This window comes from Prionailurus viverrinus, chromosome C2, assembly GCF_022837055.1.
Source record: "Prionailurus viverrinus isolate Anna chromosome C2, UM_Priviv_1.0, whole genome shotgun sequence".
NCBI lineage: Eukaryota > Metazoa > Chordata > Mammalia > Carnivora > Felidae > Prionailurus > Prionailurus viverrinus.
The window spans coordinates 37,108,746-37,122,430 of record NC_062569.1 but is presented as its reverse complement, the minus strand read 5'-3'; the positions used below and the strand labels follow the sequence as shown (position 1 = coordinate 37,122,430).

The following is a 13,685-nucleotide window of genomic DNA, read 5'->3' as shown; positions in this document are numbered from 1 at the left end:
ACAAGTTTATGTATATGGAGCAATCAGAGACAAGAAAAGAAAAGAAAAGAAAAGAAAAGAGAATTGTTGGAAATTTAAAATATAATTAATTCCTTTTTAAAAATTCTTTAATATTGTTTTTGAGAGACCGCGAGCAGGGGAGGAGCAGAGAGAGGGAGACACAGAATCCACAGCAGGCTCTAGGCTCTGAGCTGCCTTACACGGGGCTCAAACTCACAAGCCATAAGATCATGACCTGAGCTGAAGTCGGATGCTTAACCGACTGAGCTACCCAGACATCCCAAAGTCCTTTAATTAAAAAAAAAAAAAAAAAAAAAAAAAAAAGGGGGGGGGGCGCCTGGGTGGCGCAGTCGGTTAAGTGTCCGACTTTAGCCAGGTCACGATCTCGCGGTCTGCGAGTTCGAGCCCCGCGTCAGGCTCTGGGCTGATGGCTCAGAGCCTGGAGCCTGTTTCTGATTCTGTGTCTCCCTCTCTCTCTGCCCCTCCCCCGTTCATGCTCTGTCTCTCTCTGTCCCAAAAATAAATAAACGTTGAAAAAAAAAAATTAAAAAAAAAAAATCAACATAAGGGCTGAAAGAAAAGGTTGGTGGAATCTCCCAAAGTGTAAAGCAAAAATACAGAGGGGAAGAAATATTTTTAAAAGTCCAAAGACTATACAGGGTCAAATCCAGGAGGGTAATAGCCAGCTAATAGTTTCAGAAGGAGACAAGAAAATGCAGGGGAAAAAATAACGAGAGCAATAATAGAAGACTATTTCTTAGAGTTAAGATAGGAGTCTTCAGAGTAAAAGGGCTTACTGAGTGCCAAGCAAAATAAATGAAAATAAACCCATACTTCACTATAAACTTGTGAGTTTATAGTACATTAAATACCAAGAGAAGATTCTAAAAGCTTCCAGAGAACAAGCAACAGGTCAATTATAACGGAATAAAGACAATTGGTACTCATAGTTTTCTCATCAAAAGCACTCGGTGCCAGAAGACAGTGGAGCATGGCTATCAGAGTTCTGAGGATCTGAATATCATAACCAGCTAAGCTATCATTCAGCTGTAAGGATAAAATGAAGACATGAAGAACTCAGAAAGCTCACCTTTCAAAAATTCTTTCTGAAAAAAATCAATTAAGGATCAATCAGTACAAAGAGAAAGGAATTCACAAATAAGAAAAACTTGAGACCCAAGAAACACTAATCCCTAACCAAATGAAAGGAAGGCCTAGAAGGATAGCTGTACAGCAGGCTAACAGAGAAACTGATACCGAACTTGAGAAGAATGTCTGTCCTCAGCCAGAAAGTGGATTCCATGCTACAAAGACTGGGATTAAGATCCTAGACAAATTTAGTCATATGGTGAAGGCACGTGCTTCCTTTGTTAAGAGGAAAAATGGAAAGCAATTAAAACTAGCAGAAATATGAACAAATATAAAGCAAACTAAAATGTGCTATTATTTGGTCCTTCTCATGGAGTATTTGAAAATCTAATTATATAATCCTGATGTTTGAAGAATCCCTCCTAGTGTCACGGGCTAGTGATATAGATTTGCCTTTTCTATTCTAACTAATGCCTTTTGTTCTACAGCGAATGCTATTTACATAAGCAAAATAGTATAATTACAGTTTATTGACTTTCAATAATTAGTGTCAATTGAATGGCCATTCACAGAACAAGATGTAAATGTTATAAATTCTAACAATATGAAAGTAATGGTGGAGTTGACAGAAGTCAAGAGTTCTACGGAGGGGGCAGTGCCTGGGTGGTTCAGTCAGTTAAATGTCCAACTCTTGGTTTCCGTTCAGGTCATGATTTTACAGTTCTGTGCTGACATCACAGAGCCTGCCTTGGATTCTCTCTCTCTCTCTCTCTCTCTGTCCCTCCTCCATGCTCGCTTGCTCTCTCTCAAAATAAATAAACTTTAGAAAAATTGTGAAAAGAGATTTCTATGGAGAGAGAGTTGAAGGAAGAAAGTTGAAGGGAAATGTAGATGTGTTCTTTGTCTTACATAATAAATAATAAGGTAAGAGATGTTAAGAGTTGCTTTCTGCCCGTGGATGCTAACGAGTATTATTAAAGTCTCCCCTGCCACTACCAACATGTCTAAGTCAGAATCTCTCAAAGAGCCTGAACAGCTGTGGTAGATCTTCATGGGAGGTTTGAGCTTTGAAACAACCAATGAGAGTCTGAGAAGCCATTTTGAGCAATGGGCAACACTCACAGACTGTGTGGTAATGAGAGATCCAAACACCAAGCACTCCAGAGGCTTTGGGTTTGTCACGTATGCCACTGTGGGAGAGGTGGATGCAGCCATGAGTGCAAGGCCACACAAGGTGGATGAAAGAGTTGTGGTACCAAAGAAGGCTGTCTCAAGAGGAGATTCTCAAAGACCTGGTGCCCACTTAGCTGTGAAAAAGGTTTTTGTTGGTGGCATTAGACACTAAAGAACATCATCTAAGAGATTATTTTGAACATTATGGGAAAATGGAAGTAATTGAAATCATGACTGACTGAGGCAGTGGCAGGAAGAGAGGCTTTACTTTTGTGACATTTGATGACCATGACTCTGTGGACAAGATTGTCATTCAAAAATACCATACTGGGGGCTCTTGGGTGGCTCAGTCAGTTGAGCGTTTGACTCTGATTTTGGCTCAGGTCATGATCTCATTGTTTGTGAGAGCCTTCTTGGGATTCTCTCTCTCTCTCTCTCTCTCTCTCTCTCTCTGCCCCTTCCCTGCATGTACTCTCTCTCAAAATAATAAACAAATTAAAAAAAATACCATGCTGTGAATGACCACAACTGTGAAGTAAGGAAAGCCCTATCTAAGCAAGAGACGGCTAGTGCTTCATCCAGCTAAAGATGTCGAAGTGATTCTGGAAACTTTGGTGGTCATGGAAGTGGTTTTAGTGGGAACTACAACTTTGATCGTGGAGGAAACTTCACTGATGAGGTGGCTTTGGTGGAAGTCAAGGTGGTGGTGGATATAGTGGCGATGGGGACAGCTATAACAGATTTGGTAATGGTTGAAGCAATTTTGGAGATGACAGAAGCTATAATGACTTTGGCAATTACAACAATAAATCTTCACATTTTGGACCTATGAAAGGAGAAAATTTTGGAGGCAGAAGCTCTGGCCCCGGTGGTGGTGGAGGCCAATATTTTGCCAAACCATGAAACCAAGGTGGCTATGGCGGTTCCAGCAGCAGCAGCAGCAGCAGCAGCAGCAGCAGCTATGGCAGTGGCAGAAGGTTTTAATTACTGCCAGGAAACATTTCTACTTAATTTAACAGGAGAGAAAAGCCAGAAAAGTGACAAGAAAAGCTACAGGCTACAACAGCCAAGTGGTGGCAGGGCCTTGCTGCAACAAAGAAGACATGTTTTAGGCACTACTCATGTGTATGGGCAAAAAACTCAACGACTGTATTTGTGACTAATTGTATAACAGGTTATTTTAGTTTCTATTCTACGGAAAGTGTAAAGCTTTCCAACAAACCTTTAATGTCGCTTTTCCAACAAAGTTTTAATGTAGATTTTCTTTCTTTCCTCCCTTTCTTTCTTTCTTTCTTTCTTCCTTTCTCTTTTGGAACACTTGCTTTTGATTGCTAAATGTAATAGTCTGGTCATGACACTGAATAAATGTGTCTTTTTAAAAAAGAGAGATTGAGAGAGAGAGAGAGATGTTAAGAGTTTAAAGATGGTAGAGCTGGAAGTGAAAATATAAATATGTTCTTTAAAGTTGTAAATATATAACCAATAGAAAAAATAAATACTAAATTAAAAAAAATTTTTTAGTGTTTATTTTTTTTGAGAGACAGGCAGAGCATGAGCGGGGGAGGGACGGAGAGAGAGGGAGACACAGAATCCAAGCAGGCTCCAGGCTCCGAGCTGTCAGCACAGAGCCAGCACTGGGCTCAAACTCATGAACCGTGAGATCCTGACCTGAGCTGAAGTTGGACGCTTAACCGACTGAGCCATCCAGGTGCCCCAATAGTAAATTTTTCAAAAATTAGAAGTAAAAAAGTAAATGCTGTGTATTTTTAATACTAAAATAATGCTGCAACTAACAAAATATCAGCTGGAGGATGAAGTAGGAAATAATACATAAATAGTTCATTTATCATCTTCCTCTCCAGGGAGGTAACAGTGTTTAAAACTGACCAAAAAGAATAGGTATATAAGCATGTAATTTAGAGCTAAGGAGACAGTGGCTCTCTTAACCATTTGGGCTGCTATAACAAGATACCATAGACTGGGTGGTTTATAAACAACAGAAATTTATTTCTCATAGTCCTGGATGTTGGAAGACCAAGATCAGAGCGCCAGCATTGAGTGAAAGTTCTCTTCTGGGTTGTAAACTTCTAGTTGTATCCTCACATGGTCAAACAGGGAGGGAGCTGGGGCCTCTTTTATGAGGGCACTAACCCCATTCATGTGGGCTCCTCATGATCTAATCACCTCCCAAAGGCCCCCACCTCCTAATACCATCACCTTAGGGGTTAGGATTAGAACATATGGATTTTGGGAGGCATAAACATTCAGACCATAGCAGTGACCATATAAAATAAAGCTAAACAGGATTTAAAGTCATTTCCTAGGGAGTTCAATGAATATCATGTTTTTCTAGTGGGATGGAGGACAGGATATGTGTACTTTTCATTTTTAATCCTTTTGTGCTATTTAATTGTTTTTAAACCAATGTATGTGTTGTACTGCTTTGATAGTTGAAATTAAGGGGTTGGGTAAAAGCACTTTAGTATAAAAGTTTGCAGATAGGGATTGTGAGTCCCCTTAAAAACTCTGAGACTCACAATCCCTACCTGCAAACTTTTTTTTCCCTCTTTAAAGGAAGATACAAGTTCTTCAGTGACAGGGTAGGAACTAACATTTTAAAAAGTGTGGAAATGAAGCCAAAACCAAAATTATAGGCTGTTATACACCATTTAGTTTCTGTATTGATTTTCCTACTTAATTTAACTAAGAAAAAAATTTTTTAACCCACAGGACTCTGTCAAAAACACAAAACTTTCAATCATAGGTAGAAAGCGCCAGGAAAGAAAAGAAAAGAAAAAAAGAAAAGAGCTAAGCCATCAGTCTCCAGTGACTGTTGGTTGTCTCACATGTCTGTTGCAAAGCAGCATGCTAATTTAACACAAATTTGAAACTAAAAGAGTGTCATATGAAGGCATCTAATGAATAGTCAGGCTCCTTGCACATGTGTTATGTTGAATTAATACACGCACTGCAACTTTTCAATTTACTTCTTTCATGAAGAGTGCTAACTAAAGAGGGGCCAGAAACAATTTCCTTGTATAAAGGCAAAACAGATTTACGAATAATGTCTCCAGGCGCCTGAATGGCTCAGTTGATTAAGCGCCGACACTTGATTTCAGCTCAGGTCATGATCTCACAGTTTCTGAGGTTGAGGCCGGCGTTGGGCTCATCACTGAAAGAATGGAACCTGCTTGAGATTCTCTCCCTCTCTCTGGCCTCGCCCCCCCTCCACACACACACCGACCCTGCCCTGCTCATGCATGCATACTCTCTCTCTCTCTCTCTCAAAAATAAATAAATTATAAGAATAATGTCTCATATTTAATAATTGTTTTATAGCATAACTTGATAGCATCTAAATCTCACAAGTTAGCTCTAGGACTTTTGTTGTTATTGTTTATAAAACTCAAATAAATGCTCCTGCCAAATTTGAGGTACTTGATTCCTTAAGAGTCCTTCATGAAGAATCCTTCATTCTGTATGTGACAGTTTATTTCTGATTGTTACCATGAAATACTAAAAGCTACAGAGGATGTGTAGTTTCAGATTCTAGTTCTTGACATTACAGTAGGATAAGCATATTGCTCATAGACTGCTATGTCTCTAAGGGAGAGGCCCTTGAGATCAGCTGGTCTAAGCCCCACTATTCGTAGATGAAGAAACTGATGCTCAGAGACTGAGAAATTTAGTCTCCACAGAAAGTTAATGAGATAGGGGCACGTGGGTGGCTCAGTCGTTTGAGCATCTGTTGGTTTCAGCTTAAGTCATGATCTCACGGTTCATGGGTTTGAGCCCCGCACCTGGCTCTGCACTGTCAGTGCTTGGGATTATCTTTTTCTCCCTCACTCTCTACCCCTCCCCTGCTTGTGCAATCTCTGTCTCTCTCAAAATAAATCCATAAAACTTAAAAAAAAATTAATGAGACATATAAAGTGATCAAAGAGTGTTCAGCTCCTGGTGAGAATTTGTTATACTGTTGTTTCCTTAACTCAAACACTCACCATCAAAAATATCCGTGTTTAAAAGCCAAGAAAGTAGTTTAAAAGGGGCTTTTGAAAATCTGGAAAATTATGATTCTCCAGAAATTCTATAAATAAAAAAAATGTTGCCCCTTAGAGGTCAGGAATAATGATGGTAAACAAAATTCTTTCCATATCCTGGAGTCTAGGGCATCTTTCTATGAATAAGGAAATGTGGTCTGAAAGAATAGAAGGTTCTATCTATCCATATTCCATCTTTATTTGAACAAAGATATCTCACAAATCATGATCAAGACTCATTTCCCTCTATTCAAATAAGCTGTGGGCTTCTGGTGCATTTGCCAGACAACTCCTAGGGCAAAGTGGGACCAATTCAAAACTTGGATCCAATTTTCTAGTTTCAGGCAGGATTGTGTTATCTGATAGTATTAATAAATAGCTGGCTTATTATTTACAATCTCTTTTCCCTTCAGTGTGATGTTTTGTTCTTAGTGGAAAATAATTGTGTCAGAGAAGTGACTATGTTCTTTTAAGCAGGAACTATCTGTCACAATCTGACTAAGAGGAACATGAGGGAAAATTTAAATGTCACTTTAGGCAATATCTCAACATTATTTCCTAAGAGACTTGATAATGTCTCCAGGGGCGTGGGAATCCAATTTCCTTGATTCTAATTATTGTTTTGCAACCTACTCACTCTATGACCATAACTTAATTACTTTTACACAAATTCATTATTTCTAATTCATTGTGTACAAGTATATAATTCTTCTTTACTGGCAATATTAGGAGGAAAGTGGTCTTTGGGTTAAGTGATGGTTTGGGAGTTAGGAAATCCCCATAAATGCATATTGTGTTTCAACTTCCTGCAAAGCACGTAAGTTTATGTTGGGTAATGATCTTTCCATATCAAGAAACAGAAAGCAAACTCAGATGGATTTAAATAGTAAGGAGAATTTACAGGTGAACATAGCTTAAAATCCAGAGGTTTTCCCGGCTTCAGGAAAGGTTTGACTCAGGGCCCAAATGGATTAAATAAATCCTGGATTCTTGCTTTCATTATTGAGGGTCAGTTTCCAGAAGCTTCTGGACCTACATACTTCCAGGTTCATATCCAGCAGAAAAGAGACTTAGCAATCTAAATAAAAACTCCCAAATGTAGTCTCATTGGCTCCTCACTTCCCTGACTTATGATTATATTTGTCCTAAACCAACTGTGAAGGCCAGGGAGATGGGACATGCTGATAGGATTAGCCCAGAAGGGTTCACCTGGGGTGGGGTCAATCCCTCTCAAACACATGATTAAGAAATTTCCAAATAGTGGGAGCCTGGGTGGCTCAGTCTGCTGAATGTCCGACTTGGTTTTGGCTCATGTCATGATCTCATGGTTCCTGGGATCGAGCTCTATGTCAGGCTCTGTGTGATGACAAAGGGAGCCTGCTTGGGATTCTTTCTCTCTCCTGCTCTCTCTGCCCCTCTCTCACTCATGCTGCATGCACTCTGTCAAAGTTAAAAAAAAAGTTTTTAATCAAAAAAAGAAATTTCCAAATAGTGTTAGGGAGAAGGAAAGGGAGATAAATCCTACAATCCTCTTTTTTCTTTTTTTTTTTTAAGTAGGCTCCATGCCCCGTGTGGAGCTCAATGTTGGGTGTGAACTCATGCTCCTGAGATCAAGACCTGCGCTGAGATCAAGAGTCCAACACTTAACCAACTGAGCCACTTAGGCACCCCAATCCTACAGCCCTCTATTTAAATGCCTTCAGACACTAGCATCTCAGCCTAGAGTCATTTGTGCATTCATTGATTCATTCAACTAACATTTTTTCAGGGCTCACTATATGTGAGGTCTTTTTTTTTAAAAAAAAGTTTATTTATTTTTGACAGAGCAAGGAGGGGAAAGGCAGAGAGAGAGGGAGACAGAAGATCTGAAGTGGGCTCTGTGCTGACAGCATAGAGCCCAACATGGGGCTTGAACTCATGAATGGCAAAATCCTGACCTGAGCTGAAGTTCGATGCTTAACCGACTGAGCCACCCAGGCACCCCTATATGTGAGGTCTTGACTCCATTTTTTTCACTCCATTTCCAGGTTCCCCTTTAAAAGCAAGAGGAAAGTCTAAGAATTGGACCTCAGATTGGGGGAAGAATTATGAGAGAGATTAAGAAAACTGGTTTCCCAAAACCTCCATATTTTAGGACGCATTCCTTACATTTTCGGGTTTCTGGGAAAGGAAGAGAAAACAGCATCCCACTATCCACACACCCTACCCAGGCATATCTTCCAGCTGTATCATTTACAATTTGGAGGTTGACTCCTTAAAGCCCATTCACGGGCCCAGGGTTAAGAACCCTTAGGCTAATATTATCATGAAGATATATAGGTGATCCAGTTTTGGATATAAGGTTTACAATGATACTATGTTTTGACAGTGACATTTGAAACAGATTCTTGCTTTTCTGAATGGCCAAAGAAAGACAAGCACATTCTATTTCTTGGGCGAGATCAACTTTTACCTAAGGTGAACTTACTTAAGGTTTACCTAAGTTGAGGGGAGAGGTAGTTACAGTATATAGTGGTTGGACTTGGGTTCCCAAATGCCACCCAAGTCCTGGGTGGAGTTAGATCTGAAAACTTACTCTCTTGAGCACATGGGTTATACAAAATAGGAAGGGACAAGGCATGTTCATATATTTCAATGTTCCCACTGACTGAGCAGGAAGCAACAAGAGAGAACAGATGATTAAGGCCCCTCTCCAGGGTCACTTTGAGAAAGAAGCCTTTGGGAAAACACACGCAGAAAATGAGAGACAAATACAACTGAAATGTTTTTAACCATTCTTTGTGCCCTGTTTACAAAACATTCTGAAATAACCAAATGAAGTTGTTACACATCTCGGGCATCATGAAAAGGGGTGGGGGGGGCTCTGGTGATTGTACCATATATTAAGCACAGCTGCTGCTTTTAAAAAATTGATCTCACTAGATCTATGGGCCTTGAGGATTCTTTCTATTTCTTTTTCTGGGGGGAGTAACTGTTTTGGTGTTCAACGGGGATGCTCTGATCTTCCTAGTGTAAACTTGTTCAGCGCCCTTGCTCGGGAGCAGGCACACCTAACGTACACTTGGAAGGTGAGAGAGGAAATGCAAAAGAGAAGAAAATGGAAAAGTAGAGAAAGACAACAGCAGGCCTTTGATCCAACTTGCAAAATAGTAGGAAAAAAGATGTAACTTGATTTTTACCAAGATTTGACTCCATATCTTCAGCAAATATTTTAGTGGAAATCCTTTAGGTATTGTTGAGGAGGAAAAATGGCAGCGCAAGAGAAAAGTGGGATCTTTAAGATAAACGCACATTGGCCAGGAGGAAACTCAAATCCAAGCTTTAGTCTCCATCCTGCTTCCCTGCTCTTCTTCTGTAGGACATTCCCAAGAGCATGGCTTCTGAGCTGACATTTGTACTTGCTACCTGTGGCCTTTAGGGATGGATTCTCTCAAACAGGCTAATACCAGCAGACACTAAACTCCCTTTTGGGTCCTGCAGATTTACAAATAGAGCTGATCCTCAAACAGTTATTTTGGAGGTTGGGGCGAGGTGTTTACTTGTGAGCTTCGTAAGAAGGGCTTAATTTCGGTGATGTCTTTCAAGCACTTTGGACTTCGGGATGGGAGCCAGCCTTCTAAAATGAATGTGTTTGGGGGCACCTGGGTGGCTCAGTGGGTTAAGCATCTGACTTCAGCTCAGGTCATGATCCTCGCGGTTCGTGAGTTCGAGCCCCATATCCGACTCTATGCTGACAGCTAGAAGCCTGGAGCCTGCTTCAGATTCTGTGTGTGTCTCTCTCTCTTTCTCTCTCTGCCCCTCCCCTGCTTGTGAATTGTCTCTCTCTGTCTCTCAAAAATAAATAAATGTCAAAATAAAATGAATGTATTTGGATTACTGGAGTTAACTTGGGGGTTGGAAGGGAGTTTACACACATTAAACATAAGATGTGATGTCTTCATAATTTTTTCCAGATTCAGCTCCTTTTAGACCCAGGAGATAAATGGGTCTTCTCCCTATAGCAGTAGTTTGTCACCCTTTCCTGATTGCAATTGAGATTCTGAAGAAGTAGTTCACCTGTCTGGTGTAATGAACTTGACTTGGAGGTTTTGCCTTGCTCCTATCTCCACCTCCCACCTCCAGGATCAGCCTTGCCTCCAACCCTCGGAACACTTGTGGGCATGAGGTCTTTAGAGCCCTGGTGGTAATCTCACTGGCTCAGGATACAGTTGGTTTTGCTCTTTCCTGCCACTGCTTCGACCTTTGTTTCCACGTTTCTAGTAACGAGGTATTTGCCTACCTTCTTGTTCATGGCTGACTCTTGTTCTGTTCCTGAGTCCTCAGTAATTGCATTTCCCTCCCAGTCCCTCAGTGAGATTACTGCCCTCTGTTTCCTCCAATAACTGGATTTGTCTGACCTTGAGTCCTAAACTATGCTTGCTTGCGTCCTCTGCATACGTTTCACCCTCCTTGGCATGCAATCACTTACCTACCGCAGGTAGGAGAGTGTTAGCATTTTCATTTGGGGTATATATATATCACTTAGCTTTAATTTTTTTTTATTTTTAATAAACAGAAAACTTCACACCTGAGCCATTACACTTATAGAATGCCCTGAATCTCACTGAAAACAACTCATTAACTTATTTACATTGAATTGTGTCAGCTGACAAGAATATAAACAAGACAGGCCACATAAACTTGGCAATACCTAACACCTCATAATATAATCAGAAAGAACCTTAAAGATCAATAAAGACATGGACAAACATTTCAATAAAATATGAACCTACTGTAATAGCCATTTGGTCAAGAATCCCATTTTCATTCTTTATAAAAGACAAAAAGTTTAAGAACTAATAATCATTGAAGTCATAACAATTGTCATAATCATCTTGCTATTTAAAACAAGAGGCAAAAAAACGGATGTGAAAATGATATATTCTGCTTCATCTCTAAGTTTATCTTGGCAGAAAAAAAATGTGTTTCAATTTCAGAGATAATAATTCGTTTGGATCTTCTTAAAGGGCTTTCTGTCTCTATGTTACCATTGAAAGGGTTCAAGAGACCAATGACAGCACAGGATTTAAAAGAAAAAATTCCCTTTAGAAATGGTATATGAAAATACTTCGTTGCAGTATGAGCATTATATAGGACAAATACATGCAAAATGAGCTGTAAAGCTCTTGCATTTTTTTCTGGGCTCTGAAACCATTGATATCACTTGGGGTACTTATGCTGTAGAAGTTTGATAGGGCTCACATATTTTAATTAGGGTATTTTCAGCTGCCTGTAACAGAAACCACTGTTTTAAAAGTGGCTCATAAAACAAAAATACATGTTTCTCACGTGGGGGTTCCAGAGTTGGTTCAATGCTCAACAACATCATGGAGAATCCAAGGCTTCCCATCTCATTCTCAGTGGGTCAGCCATGTGTTCCCTCAGGGTGACAAGACAGCTGCAGCAGATCCACAGGGACATGTCCCCAGGCCAGGAGGAAGGAGTAGGGTCTCCTCAGAGACATCCCTTTCTTTTTGTTGGAGAAGAAAACCTTTCCCCAAAGCACATACCCCCCTCTCCCTCTTGTTCCATCTCATTGACCAGAACTTAGTCATATGGAATCTTTAAAAAGTGATCATCTGCCATTGGTAAGCTTTGTACTTTTACTAAGCCATGAGACATTTCATATTCTATGGAGTTTATCTGCCCCTTAAACTCTTAGTAGTACTTAGCCTTATGGGCTGTGTGGACTTTTGTTGTTGTTGTTTGTTTTTGGGAGAGAGAGAGAGAGAGAGAGCACCTATGTGAGCAGGGGAGGGAATGAGAGAATCTCAAGCAGGTTCTGTGCTATCATCCTGGAGCATGACAAGGGGCTCGATCCCACAAACCGTGAGATCATGACCTGAGCAAAAACCAAGAGTTGGACACAACTGACTGAGCCACCCAGGCACCCCTTGGTAAGTAAGTTCATTTCTTGAGTTAATTTTGGTAATTTACATTTTTCTAGAAAGTCACTCTTCAGGGTCTAGATTTTTAAAGTCATTGGAATAAAGTTGCACATAGCATGTAAAAATTTTTTTAATCTCAATAAAAAAAATTTTTTTAATCTCTGCATCCTGTTTTCATTTCTCATTTTATTGTGTCTTTTTTTTTTTTCTTACTTACTGGATAATACTTGCCAAAGGCTTTCTTTGTTTTGATCTTGTCAAAACATAGAATTTAAGTCTATTGTTTTTGGTTTTCTATTTCATATTATCTATCTTATCTTTATTAATTCCTTCCCTCTCTATTCTTTGGTTTATATGTTATTTCTTTTCTAGTTTCTACAGTTGAAAGCTAAGTTCATTTGTTTTCAGTCTCTCTTGCTTTCTAACATCTGGATTTAACATTACAATTTGCTCCCTGAGAAACAATTTTGTTATGACTTAGAGTTTAAGATGCTTTGTTCTCATTGTCATTGGTTTCTTAATAATCCTGCTTAATAATTCTTCTTATTAATTATTAATAATTTTGCTTCCCCACCCTTAAGGAGAATTATACCTTACCCCATTGATGCTAGACTCAGCCATGTGACTTGTGTTAGCCAATAAATATGAGTGGAAGTGAAACCCACATTTTGAGTCATGGTCTGGTTCTATCATCTTTCTTTTCCTTCTGGAGCAGTGTGCTAAGATAGACCAGCTCTTTCAGCCTGCATGACAGACTAAAGATGACATAAAGAGTGGCAGCTGGCCTGAGACAACCAAGTAGTGTTAGTGAGAAATAAATCTTTGTTGTTCCAAACTCTTCATACAGGCTTAAATACTTCACTGTGTATTTCTAAAGAATAAGAACATCTTCCTGTATAGACAAAAATTACATTTTCCTATCTAACAAAATTAATGTTGATTTGTTTTTTGAGTAGGCTTCATGTCCAGTGTGGAGTCCAACACAGGGCCCAAACCATGACCCTGAGAACAAGACCTGAGCTGATATCAAAAGTCAGACACTTAACTGACTGAGCCACCCAGGGACCCCCTTAATATTATCTGATACTTAACACACATTCAAACTTTCTCATTTGGCCCCAAAATGTCCTTTCTAGCTGGTTAGTACAAATCACAAACCAATCTAGAACTACATGTTCTATTTAATTGTCATATTTTTAAAGTACCTTTTAACTTAGAACAGTCCCTTTTCTTATGACATTGATTTGTTGAAGAGCCCAGGCCAGTTGTCCTAAAGAATGTGCCACATTTTAGCTTTGCTTCCCCATATTACTATTCAGCTTGTCCCTATATGCCTATAATTCACGTAAATAAGTTAATATAAACATTCAGTTAGATTCAAGGTAAACACTTTTGGCTAGAATGCAATAGAAGTGGTGCTGTATACTTCATATCACATCACATCAGAAAGATGCAT

The 13,685-nt window shown here is 39.5% G+C and overlaps 1 pseudogene; it reads left to right on the top strand.

Moving 5' to 3' along the window:
* Positions 1-519: 519 nt before the first annotated feature.
* LOC125175120 (heterogeneous nuclear ribonucleoprotein A1-like) lies at positions 520-3,724 on the top strand (annotated as a pseudogene).
* Positions 3,725-13,685: the final 9,961 nt, after the last annotated feature.